Source organism: Phoca vitulina, unplaced genomic scaffold (assembly GCF_004348235.1).
Source record: "Phoca vitulina isolate PV1807 unplaced genomic scaffold, GSC_HSeal_1.0 scaffold12, whole genome shotgun sequence".
NCBI classification, from domain to species: domain Eukaryota; kingdom Metazoa; phylum Chordata; class Mammalia; order Carnivora; family Phocidae; genus Phoca; species Phoca vitulina.
The window spans coordinates 10322663-10344622 of NW_022589715.1; positions in this window are offsets into that span (position 1 = coordinate 10322663).

Sequence of the window (21960 nt, forward strand, 5' to 3'; positions counted from 1 at the left end):
GTTTTTCATTTTTTCTGTTGTTGATGAGCTCTATAAAGCACGAGTAAAACATCTCTTAACGTGTCGGAAATATCTTTCCTTTTAGTCTGTTGCTATTTTCCCCTAACATTGTAGTATCAAGATTTTTAAACACACAGATAAGTTGAAAGAATTGTACAGAGAACCCAGTACACCCACCCCCTAGATTCTACCTTGCGCAATTTGCTATATACTTTTTAACGTCACACATACATCCACTAATCCATCTTACTTTTCAGTGCATTCCAGAGTGAACCATAGTCCTCGTACTCATCCCTAAATACTTCAGCATACATATTATTTAGGGTGGTTCTTTTTTTTAATGAATTCTCTCTTTTGAGATAAAATGTACACAAAATAAAACACAAATGTTAAGTGTGCATTTGCTATATTTTGACCAAGGATAAAGCTGTCACTCAAACCCCTATCAAGGTGAGGAACATTGCCGTCATCCTAGAAAGTTCTCTCATGCTCCTTCCCAGGCAATCCCTCCCATCCCACCCCCAGGGGTGACCTCAGTTCTTATTTTTTTTCCACCGTAAATTAGTTTTTGTGGATAGTTTGAATAGAATCAGGCAGATATGGGTTTTTTTGTGTCTGGTTTCTTTTTTGCTCAGCTTAATGTTTTTGAGACCCAAGTTATAATCAGTAACTTCCTTTTTATTAAGTCAAGTATTATTCTACTGTATGAACAGATGACATGTGGTCTGTTGCCTTGTTCTTGAACACCTGAGCTCTTACCAGGTTTGGGGCTAGGAGGAATAAAGCTGCTGTGAATATCCTTCTTCACATCTTTTTGTGAACATATGTTTTATTCCATCACATGTTTTTTTACTTCCTGAGATGCACTTGATGTAGTTGTTACCACTTTAGAAGTCAGATTTCATTCTCCTTAGGCCTCCGTAGTTCGTATCTTGAAAGACCCTTCCCTCTGCTAAAGTTTCAAAAATAACTACATTTTATTCATATAACTCTACAGTTTTTTTTTTATTTTTAATCTGGATTTATTTTTTTTAATGATATGCTGTATGAATCTAACTTTATTCCTCCCCCCCCCCCCCCCCCAAGACAGCTAAGACTCCTCTTTTCTCCACCAGCCTGAAATGGCTATTTGACATCCACCAATTCTCATATAGGTGGTTCTCTTTCTCAGTTCTTTTCTTTTCCATTGATGATCTTGTTTAATCTGCATTATCCTGATTACTATAGTTTTTCTTAATTGAAGTATAGTTCACACAATACTAGTTTAAGGTGTGCAACGAGAGTGATTTGAAATTATAAACATTACAAGATGCTCACTACAGTACGTGTGGCCACCATCTGTCACCATACAAAGTCACCACAACACGAGTCTATTCCCTATGCTGTACTGTACGTCTGTATGGCTTTATCTAGTTTACAACTGGAAGCTTGTGCCTCTTCATCCCCTTCACCCATTTTGCGTACTCCCCCATCCCCCACTTTGATTAGTCCAGTTTTGTGTTTTAAATTTCTTATCCTTACTTTTCAATATCGTCCGGACATTCAGCATGTTGTCTTAAATATGCATTTTAGAATCAGTTTAAGCTTGAAAAGTTCTGTGGGGATCTTGTTTGGGATGATGGTGACTACATATTCATTTAGGGGAGCAACTGTCATTTTTCCAAGATGTTTTTCAAGGTGGGTAGTACTTGTATCGATCTACGAGGCTTGCTGTTTGTGCTTTCAGTATGCTTGATTTTTCTTCCATATATCCTGCACATTTCTTGGTAGCTTTTCTTTATGGGAGAGACGGGGATTATCCAGCGTCCAACCCCCTTATCCTCCCTTTCTTATCTCCACCACAATTTCCCTTTCTCTCCCTGCCCCTGGCACTGCTGAGGGCAGACCCATGTCCTAAGCTTGGCCAACGCAACATTCTTTGAATCTGGAGCAAGCGAGGCAAAAAGAGGGGTTGTTGGGAGGGCAGCGTCCCTGAGGCTGTGGGGGCATGTTGGCATTCCCTGGCCGTGGTGCTCTGCTGCCCGGCCACCAGCATGGCAGTGCCTGGGCTTCCAGCTTCCTGTGTGTTCTGTGAGCCTGGCGCCCACCCCTCCAGTAAGTTCTCTGTGTGCTGAGTTAACCAGAGTTGCTTTCCGTTGCTGGCAGCCATAAGCACTGACTCATTCCCCCCTGTCAGGAAGGAGCCGAATAAAAAGGTGGTAAGGAGTTCTCTCTGAAGAAAACAAATTCAGAAGGTGAGAGGTGACAAGCTGCTTGTTTAAATTCTCCACTAGGGCAAGATTAGATAGGATGTGTGAGAAGATGGAAAATGACAAGGCAAAAATTCTCCAACTTTCCTAATTTCTACCATGGGGATCTCCTTTCCTGAACACTCTTGTTTCCTGAGACAAGCCCTGAGTCCTTAGAAGAAGTCATTACCAAGAAGATACATTAGAATGTTGAAGGCCCTTGTTTCTAGAATGTTCTGCCATATAATAACTGTGTTACCAAAAGGGACTCAGCAAGGGAAAATCATCACAACCACTCCCCTTTGTCTCCTTAAAGCAGATTTGGGGAGAATCAGCTCTACAATAAACCCCTATCTGCTAACGAAACAAGATCGAACTTGGATGGCCACCCTTTAAAATATACCCTAAAGACGTCATGTTCCGTTGTTGACTTTCTGGCCCAGAAGGACATCAGAGAGTTTATGCAACCTCATTTCTCTCTTAGTAATTTAAGTAATGGTTTTCCTAAAACATTCATTTATTCAATCCAAGTATGTAGTAAGACCCTACCATATCCCAGGTGCAAATGAAACTATAAAAATGCTTAAGACTAGGGGCACCTGGGTGGCTCAGTCGTTAAGCGTCTGCCTTCGGCTCAGGTCATGATCCCAGGGTCCTGGGATCGAGCCCCGCATCGGGCTCCCTACTCGGCGGGAAGCCTGCTTCTCCCTCTCTCACTCCCCCTGCTTGTGTTCCCTCTCTCGCTGTGTCTCTGTCAAATAAATAAAATATTAAAAAAAAAAAAATTGCTTAAGACTAGGACATGCTAGGGAGCTGTGCTGCTCCAGGTCTCACGGGCAGGAAGCAGAAAGACCCCGATGGAATTCTGTGGTGAAATCCCAGGGAGCGAGCTGTTTTGGGAGCTTGGAGAGGTGATGCGGGGGGATGTGTGGCTCCACCCGTGTCTCCCCCACCTCCCACCCGGCCCCAGAGCCCCCTGTAATGACACCCATGGTGACAACCAACCACTGGGCACATATGTGTGAGGTCCTCTTCAGAGTATCTCATCATCTCAAATAGCCCTTTGAAGAAACTGCCCTTATTACCCCAAGTGTCCAGATAGGGAAACTGAGTCACAAAGCATTTAAGCTACTTGCCCAGGGTCACCGAGCTCATCGCCACAGCAGTGACCCTGCCAGACCACATAGGACTACTCCCCTTCCTCCTTTCAGGTCCCGGGAGGGTCTCAGCAGGAGGCTGAGACCAGGCGGGGTCTGCCTTAGATGGGATGCCCGTGAGGCTGCCTTGCCTCAGAAAACAGTTCCAGGCATTCTGGGAACTTGTGACTCTCTGTGGCCTGATCCAAACCACCTTGTAGGGACAGGAGGGGGTGGCACACCCCATAGAGGCCCCCATCCTGCAACTCTCCGTGACCTCGTCTGATGGCCTCCTGTGGACATGTGGGTTGTCCCAAGAGTTCTGGGTATTTTCTGAGCCTCCTGACTGCTGCCCGTGTCTCTATAAGGTGTGGCCTCAGTCTGACAGAAGCTGTGGTCCCTTCCGTCCACCTGCAGCCCCCACTCACTCCAGCACGGCAGCCTCCAGGCATTTGTCCACAGGTCAGGCCATGTTAGTGGTGGCATCCCAGTCTGGGGTGATGGAGCAAAGGGGTCATGGACCCTGTGAACGTGGTCTCCCACCTAGGAGTGTAGAGTGAGGTCAGTCAGGGAGGGCCTGTTGTGCATCCGTTAGGAACAGAATGTGCTCACTTCCATTCTCATCTAGCCCTTGAACCTTTCTTCCCAGACCTGAGCTAGGAGGGTGCTCTGAACCCAGAGCCTCCCCAGCCTTCCATATGCTCCCTCATCCCCCAGGCAGCCCTGGGGCTCTGCACTATGTCTGAGCCCAGAGCCCCAGCTGGGTACAAATGTTCCTTTTGCTTGTCTTATCCTGGTGCACACCCCTGGGCTCCAGGCCAGGGCAGAGTTTGGGGTTCAGGTCATCTACGCCTTTCTCCAATGAAATCTGCATTGTAGCAGTCAGGACTGGGCTCCCTGGGGACTCAGGCAGGCCATCTCCAAAAGCTGCTGCTCTTGCAGAGAGCCGAAGCTGCCCCAATTTTCTTTTCTCTTTTGAAAAAAATTTTATGGGGGTACAAGTACATACAGCGACATGTACAGCTGCCTTGACAGACACGTGTCTAGAGCTGAGGAGTCCACTCCCCGGTGACGGTGCAGAGCGTGTCCAGTTGTAAGCGCGAGCAGTCCGGTCCTGCCTGCCCGAGGCCCAGGCTCGCCCCTGACCTGTCTGCTCGCTCTGCGGGCCCCAGCCTGGGGGCTCTTTCTGCAGAGGCCTGAGGAGAGGTTGGAGATCTGGCTGGGGTCCTCCAAGGTCGTTCAGGGCCTCTGAAGGCCCTTCCAACAGGAAAGGGAGACCCCTTTGCTATTTGAGTGGGTTCCAGGCAGCCTGTGGCTTGGTCAGAAACTCTTCCCCATGTTACTCAACCATGACCTTCATGTCGATATGTGTCACTTATTTCTGCTGAGAAGCCTGTCACAGAAAGCCCTGGATGTAGACGATCTGGCACATTCACTTAAAAAATAAATCCATTCTATTATCTTGACGTCTGGACCGTTGGAAGAAGAGGGCCGTGTCACCAAAGCTTCCTAGGTCATCGGCTGACATTTCCAAAAGCTTTCTTCATCATTCATTTTCTATAAAGTCTCTAACCCGTGTGAGTATAGGTGAAAAGATTTTCTTGTCTTTAATCCAAATCCCTCATTCACCAAATGTTTATTGAACATCCGTTATGTACCAGGCCCAGTTTTTTCCAAGTGCTCAGGACTCAGCCAGAACCAGACTGCTGAGCCCCCTGCCCCCATGGGCTTATCCTCAGTGGGGGTGAGGGACAAAAGATAAACGGATGAACAAAGGAACAGACAATGAAAGGCGAAGGAGATCACAGGGCCAGGTCTGGTGGTGGGGCAGGTGTAGTGGTGTGGCTGGAGTATGGAGCAGCCATCCACAAGCTCAGAGTAGTTCCAGACTGAGAGACCAGAGACAGAGAGGCCGGCATGGTACGGAGGCCGGTGAGGCTGCTACCAAGAACTAGTGTCACAGGGAGGCACTGGGGATGATGCGCTGGGCTGCAGGGCCAGGTGGGCCGTGCCCAAGAGACTGGGCTCCGTCTCATTCCGCAGGGCAGTGGAGGGCTTTTGTTGCAGAACCAACATAAGCTGATATAAATAATTTGGGGAAGATTCCTCTGAACTCTAGACTAAGGGAGACTGAAGGGACATGAGGACAGACTGTCATATGGGATCTGGGATTTCCGTTTACTATAAATTTAGGACATGATTTGGGGGGCGCCTGGGTGGCTCCATCGGTTAAGTGTCTGACTCTTGATTTTGGCTCAGGTCATGATCTCAGGGTCCTGGCATCGAACCTTGTGTCAGGGTCCTCGCTCAGCGGGGAGTCTGCTGGAGAGGGAGAGAATCTCCTCTGCCCCTCCCCCACCCCCACGTGCACGCTCTCTCTCTTTCTCTCCCTCTACCCCTCCCTGCCACTCGCTCTTTCTCTCTCTTAAAAAAAAATCTGAAGGACATGATTGTGACAAGTAGTAAAATCTGAATAAAATATGTAGATTAGATAATAATATTGCATCAAGGTTAATTTCCTGAGTTTGATCATTGAACTAGGGTGGTTTAAGAGGATGTCCTTGTTCTTAGGAGACACACTGAAGTAATTAGGGGTGAGGGGCACTGCATGTCTGCAGTTTACTCTCAGACATTCAGAAAAACCTATAATGTGCATACGTGTATTATATCTTGGGGCCAAAGGGGAAGGAGAAAGCAAATGTGGCAAAACGTTAGCATTTGGGGAGTCTGGGTGAGGGCTGTAAGGAAATTGTTTATACTATTTTGCAACCTCTTTATTAGTCCGAGTTTATGTCAAAGTAAGAAGTTAAAAATTTAAGACCCCTCTGCGGTGTCTGGGTGGCGGCGGTGAGCAAAAGTGTTAGACCCAGGGGACAGAAGGCCTCCCAGGAGGCCGGGGACCTGGACTGAAGGAAAGACGCTTGGGAGGGAAGGGAGACGCGGCCTCCCAGTGTGGAGGGAGAGAGAAGAAAAGAACTCAAGGGTCCTAAGGGAGGACTTGGGCCAGGACTTGGGGGGTGGGGGCACTTCCAGAGAAGAGAAACAGAGTGTGGGGGAGGAGTAGGTGTGGGGGGAGCTGGGGTGGAAGAAGGGCTAATGAAGAGTTCTGTTTTGTTGAGCTGCCAACTCAAGTCAGGGCTGATCCAGAAACAAAGTGTTATCAATTCATTTTAAAGGGAGAACGTTGGGGTTTTAGAAAGGCATCCCAGCCACTTGGACTATAACCACTGCCGATTGAAGAAGGGCTGCTGCGTCAATATTTAAGCATTTGCTTTAATGAAACATTTTTAAGACTTACAAAACACATCTGAGGAAATGGGGTCTTTAACCAGGAGAAATGCAGGACGATCAATGCCATCCTCGAGACCTATAGGAAACGTCTCTTGAGCACGGGCCAGACACTGCACCAGAAGTGGGGGTGCCGAGGCTCAACCCCGGCCGACGTGAGGCTCTTACAAAATAACCCACCTCCAGGGTCCACGTCTCCCAAACTGCACGGGGATTCGAGTGTTGTATTTTTCACTCCAGTGTGTGGCAGGGCTTGGTTGCTGCTGAATCAGCTCACTCAGGACTCCCACGGATGACTCCAGAAACCCTGTGGCCCAGGACAGCATCTCGAGATCAAGCGCATCACCCCCTGGAAGAATGTTCTGAAGGACAACACTCAGTAAGATACCTTCTGTTTGTTTAAATTTTTGTTGTAGCTGCCAAATGTTCAATCCTCATTTCTGGTTCCCCCTGTCATATTGCGCTGGCACTCGTATTCGTGCTTCCTGCCAAATTCGGGGTGAGTGGGAGGACAGACAGCATGGGCTGGAGGGCCCAGGGCCAAGGCCACTGCAAGGTGTTGCTGGGGCTCTGGGCCTGGGGAGAGTGCAATTGATCAGGTAGGGCAAATCCGAAGGGCTCAGCAAGGTCAGAGACAGGAGAAGGGGTCGCTGGCTGGGCTGTGTGTGTGTGTGTGTGTGTGTGTGTGTGTGTGTGTGTGTGTAGGATGGGGTAAGAGGTGGATCGGAATCAGCATGTAGAACAGGTAACAAATGGTATTGTATTGTGCTTGGTCCTGGCCTTCACAGCTCAGCTGGGCGTGGCATCTGAGGGATCCCAGAATCAGGGGGAAAGCGCCTGGTCCCCTGAAAAGCAAGGAGGACACACAGCAGGCCCTGAGAGCAAGCATTCAGGCATGGATACTTAGATGGGGCACACAGTCACTTGTGTTGGGGAAGAGATCACAACCCACATGGCCCCCAGTTGGAAAACAAGCTCTTCAGGGGGAAGGTCACCTTACGCTTGCTCAGTCCTATGCAAGGATGCTGGGTCAGCCCACTCACAAACTGCCTCTGTGTGAGCCCCAATGGACCCAGCCTTGACTCCTCCCAGTCCTTCCCAGAGCAGGTCTCCTGCCACCCACCTGGTCTGGGGAGGGTTCAGGCTAGCAAAGCTCCCAGGTGACTCAGCCTGACTCAGGCACCCAGTCACCAAGCTCTGGGGCTGGACTTCCGTTGGCTCCCAGGTAGATGCTCTTGTCCCCGCCCAGGGATTTTAATAATTCTATTTGAAAGTGCATCTCTCTGCTTTCCAGATTATAAGGGTCAAGGCAGCATCCATTATAAGGGTCAAGGCAGCAGGATCTAACATAGTGCCCGGCACCCAGTAGGGGCTCACCGCACGACCCAGGGGTGCATGGGTGGACAGTGAAATGTCCAATTAGGATTCTGTGCTACATCATCTTTCATGAAAGCCCGAGTCTGTTCTTGGCTACTAGACCATGATTTGTGCTTTTTGCCTTTTAAAAAACAGTCGTGGGAACAGTGGCCTATTCAGATTATACACTTCTTTCCTAAGAGGCAGGTCCAAACTTTGGCAAAATGGTTTTTGGCAGAGTGGGGTGGGGGGAGGTGCTCTTTTACTTCGTGGTGGCCCCTTCCTCCCTCCACATGGCGCCTGCTCAGGGCCCAGGGCCACTAAGCTTCCTCCAAACCCTTTCCTTTAAAAGCTGCTGCCCAGAGCCCTGGTGCTGGCAGGATGCTGATAGATAAAGTCCCCTGGAGGGGCGCCTGGGTGGCTCAGTCGTTAAGCGTCTGCCTTCGGCTCAGGTCATGATCCCAGGGTCCTGGGATCGAGCCCCGCATCGGGCTCCCTGCTCTGCGGGAGGCCTGCTTCTCCCTCTCCCACTCCCCCTGCTTGTGTTCCCTCTCTCGCTGTGTCTCTCTGTCAAATAAGTAAATAAAATCTTTAAAAGAAAAAAAGTCCCCTGGAGGACAAAGGCCTGATGACACCTAGAAGTCAGCCTCTCACAATGTTGTCGGCATGGGCGCTTAGGTTGCTGTCTCAACTCTTCGGTAATCAGAAGAAAAATGACATTTGAGGAAATCGATCCCAACAGTATGGGCCATTTCCCAGAATCCCCCCGGGAGTACTCACTCCCACATCACGGTCTTGCTGTGCCTCTTTCCCCCGTGCTCCTCCCCGAGAGCCACAGGGCTGGCTCAGGGCCGGTTGGCATCTTCAGCAGCTGCAGGTCTCTGCTCGCATGTCCCCTTCCCGCTGTGGCCCTCCCCAGCGGCCCCATTCAGTCTCACCTTCCATTCTAGTCTCTGGGCAGTGAGGCTTTGCACACACTCCTGGAGCCCACACTCTGGTGTGCGTTAGAACTTGGGGTGCTGTAGGACAGCAGGGTGGGACTGAGGCCCTAATCTCTGGTGGTCCAGTGATGGGCAAGGCCTGGGCTCTGTGCTCTGTGAGAACAAGGACTGTGTGGGCCCCGTTCCTTACATCCCGGCATTGGCACGTAGTAGGTGCTCAGGGAACATCTGTGGAATGATGTCGTCTTTTTTCAGGGAAAGCACATGGCTACCCTAGCACCTTGGACAAGTTCAGGGAGTACTAAATTGGGGGGGATGGGAGAGGTTCCCGCATCTCCCTCCAGAACCCTGAGAGCTTCCCTTTGTGGGACCCAGTCACGTGTGGACTTCGATTGTGCACAGATGTGGAGTACCAGGGCAGAAGTTTCCCAGAACTTCCTTCCAGAAGAAATCAGGCTTAAAATACTTGCCCACCAGATGGCCGGGGCAGCCCTGGGGCACTGCCTCTTTTATCTGATGGCCGTCTGCAAAGAGGCCTCTGGGAGCTGTTCTCAGAGCATCAAAGGGACTGGGCTGTTGGCCGCCCTCGTGGGTCACAGCACTGTTGCCTCTACTGGGGTCCAGCCCATGGGACTGACCTGCCTAGCGGGGCCATGAAAGTTTAGACAGACAGACAGGCAGACAGACAGACAGGCTGAGATGGAAAAGACACACTTGCCCCCCTGCCTCTCCCCCTGGCTAAAATCCAGTGTGTGGCCAGTGTGACCAATTGATTACACATGGACCCGGGGAGGAGGGAAGCAGGAGGGGGGAGGAGGGGGGATGGGGAAGGGGAGGGGGGGATGGGGAAGGGGGAGAGGGGGATGGGGAAGGGGGAGGAGGGGAGGAAGGAGGGTGGGCTGCCCACAGGTAAAGTCTAACACCTGGAGTCTGAAACAGTGGGAAAGAGCCCCGTTTGGATTAACTGAACACATTCCCGGACTGCAAATCCCCTTTTCTGAAAGCATAAACACCCAAGAAGGCAGATGTAAAATCTGAAGGACTTTGGCCTCGGGGAAGTCGTGTATGTCACTTGTGTAAATAAGACCACACTGCCTTAAAAATAATCCACAAGGCGGGAACAAAACACTTTCGTTGTTATAAAACTGGACTAAGATTGCATTTTTTTTCTGTGAAATTACTTTTCAGAGTTCATAAATATACCTTATGAAAAGGAAGGAAAGAGCATTCACAAGATAGAGTACAACATTTTTTTGGATTATTTATGCTTTTTTGTGTGTCTGATTCTGAACCCTTTGAAGAACTGAAAGACTATAAAGTAAGTCGAATGATTTCTTTCCAAGAAACATCAAATAAAACTCCAGTTTCAGAGAGACAGAATTCTTTACCAGAGTTCCCAAATGCCAAGAACCTTCTTTTTCATGTTTTCTGTAACTGAAAGTTATTTTCCATAAGCCTGCATGATCTCCAATTGAAAATATCCAAAATGGAAGCAAGCCTTGCCCAATGTGAGGTTAGTTAAAGGAGGAGCCCCATTGCCCATGACTCAGAGAGGGAAGAAAATGTGACCCCAAATCTGCTCATCACAGACTCAAGTTCTCGGGGGTGGGGGGGTGTCAGTATTTGAAACTGATGGGACACTGACCTGTGTTGATTAATCAGACAGCACGAAGCCACCTAGTCTTGCCCCTGGAGGCTGGCCTCTGTCCCCACTGTGGTCGGTGCCTGGCTTCTTCAGACCTGCGTGGCCCCGGGCCCAGCCTGTGGTCAGCAGATGACAGGAAACCTCCTCAGTCAAGTCACATTGTCCTCATAAGTGTCTGGTGATACACCACCCTCTCCTTCCCTAACACTGCTATCTATGAGGTTGGGGGCTGCTCTGGACATTTGTCCCTGTGTGTATTTATGCGCTCAGTGTGTGTGTGCGTGCATATGCCAGTATGGTGGAGATTGGGAGGGACAACCCAGTATTTATTGGTCATCTTCACTGTCCCTGAAATTTTCATGCACTTTCTTCTTCAATGCCCATGTCAGTCTCCAAAGGTAAGGATTATTGAGGCCCAGATACATCAGGAATATATTAGTTTTCTAGGGCCACCATAACAGCTTACTAAAAAACTCGGTGGCATAAAACAACAGAAATTTACTCATTCACAGTTTTAGAGGCCAGAAATCCAAAATCAAGGTGTCCGCAAGGCCGTACTCCCTCGGAAGGCTCCGGAGGAGAATGCTTGCTTGCCTCTTCCAGCCTTGGGCATTCCAGGTGCCCCTTGGCTTGTGGCGGCCTCCCTGCCTCTGTCTTCATGCGGCCTCCTCCTCCGGGTGTGTCTCTCCTCGTCTGTCTCCTACCAGGGCTGTCTCCTACCAGGGCACTTGTCTTTGGATTTAGGGCCCTCCTGAATAATCCAGGATTGTCTCATGTCAAGATCCTTGACTTAACTATATCTGCAAAACCCCACTTCCCAAATAAGGTCACATTTACAGGCTTGGCGGGGGGCGGAGGGGGCGGGCAGGGGGGTGTGGTTAGAGTCTTAACTTATCATGGGGAGGGGGGGCTACAATTCAACCTACTCTGAGGGGTAATATTTGACACTTATTGGCAATTAATGTGCCCTGGCACTGTTTTAGTGCTTTGTCTGAATGATCTCCTTCAGTCTTCGTAGTAGCCCCAAGAGGCAGGTACAAAGTATTGTTCCCATTTTTGCAAGTGATACCAAAGCGTTGAGAGGGGAAATAAGTCTTCGGATCACTCATATAGAAAGGGCCAGAATCTGGGCAGTGGTGAGAAGCCCAGGTGGCCCTGCCTGGCTCTCAGAGCTCACACATGGCTGCACCCCCTCCTAGCCAGAGCCTTCATTTCACCCCCTTCTGTCATCATGCTCGCTGACATCCACATCCAGTCAGATGGACCATACCCCTCCCTCCTCTGGTGGCCAGTGCGGGTCTCCACGGGGGCCCATTCCTGCAGTCACACCTGGACCCCCTCATTCCTCTCGCCCTCAAATCTGGATTCCCAGCACCTCTCCCTATCCTCCCAGCCCTGCAACTCAAGCTGCCCCCGGCTGCCCATTCCTCGCCTTCATCGGGAATTTGAATGCACTGAGCCCCCACGCGCTACCCCAGGCCTCCTCCCGGCTTCCCTCTCCTCCCTGTCCAGGCTCTGCTCCTTGGCTCATCCTCCATGCCCCAGTGTGAATCCCTCAGCAATTCTACCTTTCTCTCTTTTGTCACAGCCCCTTGGCCAAATCCCAGCCTGGGAGGAGCCCTCCCATCTCTCTTCTCCGTGCCTGCCCCAGAGCTGTTGACTGGTGTTAGAGACAAGCACACAGTAGGCCGGCTGCCTTGCTTTAAATTCATGGTCTCAATCTGCATGTCGGCCCCGTATGCTGCCTGGTAATCCCCCTGTTCTATTAGTCCTCTCCCCACTCCCACCTGCAGCCACCTCCCGGGCTCCTTCCATGTCTGGGCCATTCCTTAGCACTGGCTTTGTCTCACTAGCTTCTCGGGATGAGTTTGCTTGTACCGCCGTAACAAGTCAACCCCAGCACTCAGCGACCTCACACTGAGTGGTGGGCATGAACCTGCAGAGGGTTGAGATTTCATACCAGCAAGCCCACCGTGGTGTGTGGGAGGCTGTGCTCCCCATCATCTTCATTCGAAGACACAGGCTGATGGAGCCTCGACCACCTGCCGTCGTTACGGTGGGAGGAAGGGAGTGTGGCATCAGCTCTTCCGAGCATCCGTCTGGAGGTGCTGCTTGTCACTCCTCCCATTTGATAGGCTGACGCAATCACATGGCCACACCGGACCCGGGGGCAAGGAGAAGTGTGGAGAGAAGAAAGTGATCCTATAGTGTGCTCAGAAGCAGGAGTAATGGAAACATAGTGAATGAGCATCATGGCCACCACCGCACATCAGAAGTTCCAAAAGGTCAGGGGCTGTATCTTACCTTACACTGTCTCTTCCCCGAAGTGCCCGGCCTAAGCCTGGGGCAGAGCTGCTGTGTGGGCCAGCGCCCCACCTCCAGACCCAGCAAAGAATCTCCCTCCCCGCTAAGGGGGCTTCTGGTGCCGGAGGCAATCGGGCTGAAGCTCTCAACCGAGCCTCTGGCAGAGTTTTGGATAAAAAGTATGAGAGCTGACCTCCCTTAGAGCTATGCTTTTTGTCACAGACTGCCAATTTCTTTCCCGACGAATGCCCACAGCCCTGCCTCTGTTCCACCCTGACCCCATCCCGGGACTCCAGCCTGGTCTGTCTAGAACCTGGGCCAGTTCCAGCTTGTGCCACATCCAAGGTGTGGTTTGAACGCCCAGAAGACAATACAACAACTTCTCTCTATTGGCTACAGTATGTTGAGCCCTTCTCAGAGGCCAGGCATGGGGTTAAGTGCTTTGACGTATCATTTGATTACTTCTTGTCACAAGCCAGTGAGGACGCTCCTATCATTAAGTTCATTGTACAGATGAGGATATTAACACTCAGAGAAGTTTAAAAACTTACCCAAGGTGCCCCGCTGGTAGACAGGATCTCTGGGCTCTTCCCCACCTGTCTGGCCCCCACCTCGCCTGCCTTGTGACTGGGCCCATGGCTGAAGGGGTGAGGGGTGCCAAAGGTCAATCTTTGGAGCACGTCACCAGCTCCAGTGGGAACTCAGTGTTCTTTGTGGGGGCCGGAGGGCGCAAATAATGATGGAATTTACCACTCAAGGTGTCATGGCGAAGTGTGACTTTTGTTTGATAAGCTTGCGTTTTATGTCTTTAGGAGCAAACGAACAAACCATAAAGTGGCAGTGTGTTTTAATGGACAATTTGGAGTACATTTCAGCCGAGCCCGCACCCAGAGGGAAAGGCTGGGGGTCTCTGCCCGAGGGGAGGAATGAAAGAGGCAGGCACACGGGGAGGGGCAGAACGATGCTTCCCACCCACTGGCTGCCCAGGCTCCGGAGCTGGGCTGTCTGGACAAGTGTGTTTGCTTCTTAGGTCTTAACCTTTTCCTTGCCTGAAAAGTGGGGAGGAGTCAGTCTCATTCCCACACTGTAAATCAGGTGCTACGGTAATGACCCACAACATCTCCACTTGGAAGGCTCATTACGATAAAAATAGTAACAGTGATAACAATAGCTAACTTATCCTGACACCATGCGCCAAACAGGATGCTAAGAACTTCATATGCATGACCTTTTATGAGGAACGTGAGGCATAGACAGATTGTAAAATGTGCCCAAGCTCATCCAGTTAGTGCGTGATGGCACTGGGCTAGAGACCCAGTAAGCTTCCCTGGCCAAAGTCTTCACCACCGAATTTTGTGGTGGCATGGTGATGACCATGGTGCCAGAGACAATGGCAGTGATGACGGTGGTGCGGATGGTGGGGACGATGCTGACAGCCAATGCCCCCAAATTTTGGGTAGGTAGTTGTCCCCGTTCTTAACTTCTTCTGTAGGTGCGAGCCTCCCTTGGCCACATGGCCAAGGGTTTAATTTCAGGGGAAAGGTACTAGGTGAGCATGAGCATCCCCCCACCCCGAACAGACCCATTTCCTCCCCAGCGAGCCCAGTGAAGCCACGACCTGGGAGGTTGGCTGGGGGAGGACCCCTCCCAGGATCCCACTGAGGCATCACCCACCTGCTGCTCCAGCCAGCTCTCTTCCCCCAGCCTGGCACAGCCCCACGTGCTCATCTCATCTGCCCAGCCTGGAATGCACTTGCTGGTCCTCTCTGCCCCTGTAGCCCAGTCATCCCTCAAGGCCCACTTCGAGAATGGGCAGTTGGTCAGTTCTTTCGTTCATCCATCTGTTCATTCACTCATATTTGCCAACCATGTGCATTAAGCACCTGCCACATGCCAGGTATGTGTGGTGTGGAGGATGAGCACGAGGGGGTCAGACACAGGTTCCATCCTGTCCCTTCTTAACTGTGTGACTGGGTGAGTCGCCTCCCCGGGCTTCAGTTTTCACATCTGTAGAATGTGGATCTTCGATGACACTGTGTGAAACCGTGGCTCGTGGCTCGTTGTGACCACTAGCCCCTCCCTCTAGGCACCTTCCATCAGTGATGTTTCCTTCCCTCGCAGGCCCCCTCACACCTCCTCTGCTTCTGTGGCTCTCCCTGGCCCGGCGCTTAAAGGGGGGCATGCTAATTCAGGAGTCAGTCCTGGCCACAGGAAGGTTCTGCCAGCTCCGGGCTGGGCTTCTCGTGACTCCACGGCACTGAGGCCTGGATTAGGTTCAAGGCGAAGGCCCGGCAAAAGCTGGCTCCTTCCCCAGACCGCTGAACCATTGCACCTGACATAGGCCTTCCTGGGTGTCCTTTCCAGAATGGGGGAAAGAATGAGCCAGGCCTGTTGTAGCAAGGGAATACTGGAGCTCTGTCATGGTGAGCAGAACCTCCTTGCTCATCCTGATTTGCCCCTGCAGAGTTTGTAAAGGGGAGAGCCCACCTTGAAAGTTCTGCCCTTGTCCTGGTAGCACTTGGTTCACCCTTAGGGGCCACCCTTGTCCCTGAAAGGGTTGACCTCCCTCATTAGGATATCAGATGAGACGAGCCGGGGGGCCTGTGCAGCTAGACACCACCCAGCACTGCGCGTGTTGTGTGTCGGGTGGGGGTCCACGCAGAGGCCTAGAACGAGCAGTCAGGGCCCTTTGGCCATAACGCCCTAGTGCTGACCACTAGCAGGAGGTTCTAAATGGCCTCAGGTTCTTGGGGGCTGAAAAGGGATTAACCAGACTGGTATTTTTTGTACAAGTCTTCAGATAAATCCAGAAAAAAAATTCAGCAACTCTGGCTCCCCTTAATACACAAACACGGACAACTCCCCAACTCCAGAATTTCTTGAGCAGAAGCGGCTGGAGAGGGACATTGGTCTTGACCTTCCCTGTAGCCACAGGGTGCTCCCTCCCCACTGACTGTGTAGCCGGGGTAGCAGTCCAGCCTTCGATCCCCTCCCCTGCCCCACACGGCCAGACGAGCTTTGCAGGAAGGGACCCGCAGACAGTCAGACTGAGTCCTCTTTTCTCCCATGTTGGTCATCATTGTCACTTCCATTTAACAACGTGGTCACCCACGGCCTAGTCTTTCTAATATGCCCTGTCCTCTTCTCCTCCCCATGTCACACATACAGGATGAAAACACCAGGAGTTAAGAACCTAACAAAAAGCACGCAGGAAAAGGGACAGTGGGGACAGGAAATCAAGACCATGAGGATGTGCGTGTGTCTTCTGAGAATTCCTTCCAAAACAGAGACAAGGAGAGACAGGGCCAAGAGGGAAGGAAGGCAGAAAAAGGAGAGACCGAGACAGGAACAGACCAGGAAAGGGAGAGAGCAGGCTTGCTGGAGCAGCCAGAACCTTCCCAAACAGGCTTTGCTGTTGGGGCAGTGAGATAAAGCCTTAGCTTATGAGCAGGGGAGGGGAAGGGTTCAAGGCAGCTCTGGGGCTCCAAGTCAGCAGCCTCATGCCCAGCCTTGGAGGCAGGGGGAGCCGGGGAGGGGGTGGGCAGGCAGAGTCTGTGGCCAGGGCAGCCTCTTGACCCCATTATCAAATCACACACACAAATCACATCCTAACAAATCGTGTGTGCATGTGGCAAGTGGGGAGAGTCCTTTTAACATTGTCTTCTCTCTTCCTCATTCATTGAAGACACTGACGGCTAAAAGTAAGGACTACACACACCCTGCCCTGACTTCCCCCTCCCACCAGGCCTCAGGGTGTTCAACCCAGAGTCCACAAGGCCTGTGTCCCCTGCCTTGGGTCCCATGGGTGGCCCCAGTACTGTCACCATTGTGTTCCTCATCTTTACCCTTCCATCTGGAACAGCACAGTGAAAATGCTCTGCGGTCTGCAGACTTAGGTGTGATCTCAGGTCTGCATTTGCTCCTTAGCCTCCTTCTCTGTAAAGTGGGCATAATCGTCTCTAGCCTCCGGGACCACTGAATGGCCGAAATGAAAGAATGTTGGCAAAACAGCACATGGAGAGTGTCTAACGTTGATGACAAATGCGCCAATCTCCCTACCACCTTGTAAAGTAGGCAGGCGTTACTGTTACCATCATCTGCCCTTTGCTGGGTGCCATGCCAGGAGCTCCTCACTCGGCCAAAGAGCAGCCTCCTCCCCGGGTGGAGCAGGGACCAGGCTGGTCGGCCTGTCCCATAGGAAAGGCTCGATACAAGGGTGTTGAAGAGCAAAGTCCTTCGAGACCAAGATGTCTGGTTGGGGAGCTCTGGCCTCGGATGCAGCTGCTGGAGGGAGCTCCACAGAGCCAGTGAAGATACTCATCTTTAGGCTTTTGTCTCAGGCCACAGATGCTTTATCCCCATGTCTTTTCAGGAACTTGTCTGTGTCCAGAAGTGAGACCAGGCGGGTCCACACAGGAACCGTCGTCTGGTTTTTCTGTGGTCCTATCACACTAAATCACCTAGAGAATGAAAATGCAGATTTCTGGAACTCAAATTCCCCCACGAACCTGATTTAGCAGGCACATGTGTGTAGGGGGAGAGAAAGGGATGGACGTCTACATGTCCAGTCTCCTGGGGACTGCTGGGCCAGCCAGGCTTGGGAACCCCCGGGGATCCCCCTGCACGGCCTGGCAGAGTGGTTGCCCCTGTGGGCTCCGATGCCCCACAGCTGGGTTTACATCCCGATCCCTGCCCTCTTAGTAGCTGCGGCACCTTGGCATGTCATCAGCCGCCCTGTGCATCAGTTTCTTCATCTGTAAAATGGAGCTAATGATGGTAGTGAGACCAGAGTGTTGTGACAAGGTTGAAATGAGTTACTACACCAGAGCCTCAGCTTACAAGACGTCCTCCAAAGCAGGGTGGGGGGACGGGGTGTCTTTATTTTTGGCTACCTCCTGTGGGTTCCCCGGGATCATGAAGCCAGAGCCTTGGCCTCGCCTGCAGAGGCAAGTCTGGGGCCTCTCTCAGACTCCCCTCTAACACACAGATGCCTTCCCCTGGGAGCCCACAATTCTATGGAGACAACATAAGCCAGATAGACACACAGGAGGGATTTTTTCCAAAACACTAGTGAATGCAAAAGAAGGCTTCTATGGTTACTACACACACATTTTAAAACTAAAAAAAAAAAAAAAAAGATTTGTTTTGTTTTGTTTCATTTTAAAACACAAGTCAGAACCCAACACAACCTAGCGATTGCTTACAGTATCCTGGCCACAGCGAAGGCAGGGAGGCTGGACGCCAAGGCAGGGTGGGCTGCCCACTGCAGTCCCCTTGGTGTGGCCTTGACCTACAGCCACTTCCATGGCTGAACCAGGAAGTGAGAAGCCTCATCCCGTGCTGGTCAGCCACACTGACCATGGCAGAGGCCAGACCCCTTCTAGGCCAAACCAGAGAGAGGGATGTGATTCTCTGGTTAATTTTGTCAGCTAGGAAGCATCAGCCTAGCTCCAGGAACAAAGAAAGAAATTAGCCTCTATGTGGCCAGCGACCATCATGTGTTTCCTAAAATGTAACATGTTTACTTCTTTGCTCTTCAGTTTAAATGACCAAAGGAAAAGTGATTCCTTTTCCCTGGAATGACTCACTGGAGAGGTGAATGTCAGGGCCCCGAGGGACAGCAAGAAGCTCACTGCAGTTCTGGCTCCTCGCTCCCTGCTGTCAGATCTTCGTGTGTTTTTTCCAATGTCAGAAGGATTTAAGAACATCTAAATCGTCATTAAGACGTGCAGGAATATACCTGAGGCCAGCTTCCTGGCCCCCTGACAATTTCCCTACATTGTGTGGAGTCTGGAGCTCTCTCCTTGGACGGGTCCCAGAAATCTTACCGACTCTGCCCCTCCGCACCGGGAATGAGATCTGTTTGCTCTTGAACCGGTCGGGTTCTCTTCTGAGCATGGGCTGCGAGTCTTGCTAAATACATTTGTGTTAACTCTGAAGGTGGAGATCTCCGGAGAGTTTCACATCAACGTCTGCCCTCTGCCCGTTTTCTCCATTTCCTATATTCTGCAAATTACAGACCCACTAATTCACCAGGCTTCTAATTCACTTAATAGATAAGGGGCAGGTATGCAGGTCTCTCTCCAGTCCAGGAAGGGTGGTCAGAAGGGAGGCCCAGCTCTGTGGGAATGCAAACGGTCACAGTACTCTTCCACATGGCCAGACGACCTCGGAGAACAACTGCATTCCCGTTTCCTGAGGTGTCTGCATCTGCCCACACTGACTCATCACATCCTGAAGAACCCTGTGAGGCTGGCACAGACGCTGGCACAGATGCTGGATGACGACAGCATCCCATTCTCAGATGGGGAAATGGAGGCCCGGCAGGGCGAGCGACTTGCCCAAGTTTGCAGAGCTAGTAGGTGATAGAGTGATACTTTGCACCCAGCCTGTTGGCTCAGTAAGCCATAACCCCCTGGGCCTCCTGACCCTGTGCTCTGCTTCCTGTGACAGCTAAGAGCAGGACAGCAGAACCTTGCAAAGCAGAACGCGGATTCTTGCTTATCTTTGCGCGGAGAACGTGCCCCATCTGTGGACCCAATCTGAATATGTTCAGCATAGATCTCGGCCACTGAGACCGCAAAACAGTGGATGTCAACCCTGGCTGTGTCTAGGCTTGTGAGCTTTTAAAATTTCCAATGCCCTGGACTGTTCACCAAACCACTGTAATCAGATTCTCTGGAAGAGGGAGCCAGGGATCGATTTTTAAAGCTCTCCAAGTGATTCCTGGGTGCAGTGAGATTAAGAGCTACCACCTAGTACTGAATCAGCAAGAATCTGAGGGTTCTTCATAGGATGTACCCCCTTCTTAGATTTTAATCATCTGATACCCCTTGCAAATGACCTGGATACTGCCCTCCTGCAGTAGGAAGAGAAATGTGCCTTGATGCAGGCGTGGTTTTACCATAAAAAGCAACCAGAGTGCTTATTTAACCACCAGAGTGTTTATTTAACCACCATGCCCGCTTTTCCACCATCCAAAGGGTTATTTCTGGCAAACATTCTCCAATCTGTGATCAGACGATACTAAATAATGTTCCCACAGCTACACTTGTTTGATACTCAAGGGTGAATGACCCCATGGCAAACTGTGCCTTAAAACTTGCGTGGCTCTGCTGTCCAGTGGCGTAATACCCAGAGACTGGGGACCCACCTGAGCAGGGAGGGCGTGGTGATGAGGGACCACTCCCACTTCCTTGGGAACAGTCTAAGTGGGTGAGTGTCTTGGGCCAGCTGCCATATACCTGCTTACTGGTGAATGGTGTCATGGAAACAGGTCTTACTTGGTTAAGCTCTTTTTTTTTTTTTTTAAGATTTTTTATTTATTTATTTGACAGAGAGATAGCACAAATAGGCAGAGAGGCAGGCAGGGGGAAAGGGAGAAGCAGGATCTCGCTGAGCAGGGAGCCCGATGCGGGGCTCGATCCCAGGACCCTGGGATCATGACCTGAGCCGAAGGCAGCCATTTAACCGGCTGAGCCACCCAGGCGCCCCTGGTTAAGCTCTTTTTGGTTAAAAAGATTTTCATGACAAAATTGAGAGGGGGAAAAAAAGATCCATAAACTTTCCACCCTTCCAGGCTTTTCCCCAAAATATATTTTATGGTTGCACTCATTGTATATGGACACTTTCACATCCTGCTTTTTTTAATTATCACTTTGCTACACTACGATCCAAACCTCAATAACCACAAGTTATTTGACCATCCCTATTGCTCGCTACTTGATTACCTCCATCTCTTTGCTATTATAAGCTACACTTTAAGGAATATTGTACACAGGCAGTGTTTTCCTTTTTCTGGTTTATTTGTTTCACATGAATGTATAGGACTAGAATTACTGAGTAGGAACTTTTAAATGACTCTATTACCAAATTGTTTTCCACAAGAGTTATATTACTACATATTGTCATTAATACCAGATACATGGCAGATCTCATAAAATTTCACCAGGATTGTGTATTTTTCATATGTTATTTTTTGGGCAGCTTAATATACAAAATAATGCCACGTTACTACTGTAGTGGACATTTCTTTGATTACTAGCAAGTTCCATTCATTCATGCACGCAGTGATGATTTTATGTATTGGATGCCCATTCTGTGCCAGGCAGTGTTCTAGGCACTGGAGAGACAGCAGTGAACAAAACAAACCTCAATCCCCACCCCTGAGGAAGTCGTCTTCTAGTGAGCTTTTTCCTGTTTGTCTGTACTCTGGCAACTGTGTGACTCACTTAACAGTAGGGGCTGGACATTTGGGCAGGTTCCACGCACACCTTTAATTGGTGCAGCCTTGCACAGCAGAGCTTCTCTGAAAGCCCTGTGTGCAGGTGATAAGGTGAAGGCTTGCTTGTGCGACATCCCTCCCGCCCCCTCCACCCCACCCAGCTCCCTGGACCTCCAGGCCCTTCTCTCTCTCTGGTACTGGCCGCCCTTCCTGGGTAAATGGAAGGCCGGCAGAGCTGAGGGGAAAGGTGGGCTGGCCACTGCCCCGGGGCTATATGATATGAAGGGTGCCATATCAGCCCTGCCCGTGGTCCAGTGCCCACTCACTGGAAGGCCACCATCTGGGCCACCCCCAAAACAGCGGCAAGTCACAACCCTGCAAATGATGGGAAAGATGTCTGTTTGCAGGGCCACCAAAGGATTAGCCTGTTCAGGGTTGATCTTGCCCGGATGCAAGCTGGGGTTTCCTTCATCTCCTAGCCTGAATGGACTGCTGCTCGTGCTGGTGTCTGGTTCTGAATACTCGGCCATGCTTTCTTTCCAGAAAGTGAAATGAGAAGATATGGATGTGAAAATATCAAGAATATTCTCAGTAACTGAGGTTAATCATTAGAGCCAGTAGGAGGGGTCTCGCTCTCACGTCTGACTTGGGGTAGTCAGGGGAGCAAGCAAATGGTTCTGCTTGTGGGCTACCTGCCCGAGAAGCTGGAACTTCAAATCATAGTGGTGTAGACGTACCCGCCAGTTTACTCCCCTGGGGTTCTCAGCTCCTTCAGTGTCTCTTGCTAGCTTTTTTTTTTTTTAAACCTTATAAGAATTCACACACATCTTATACAAAA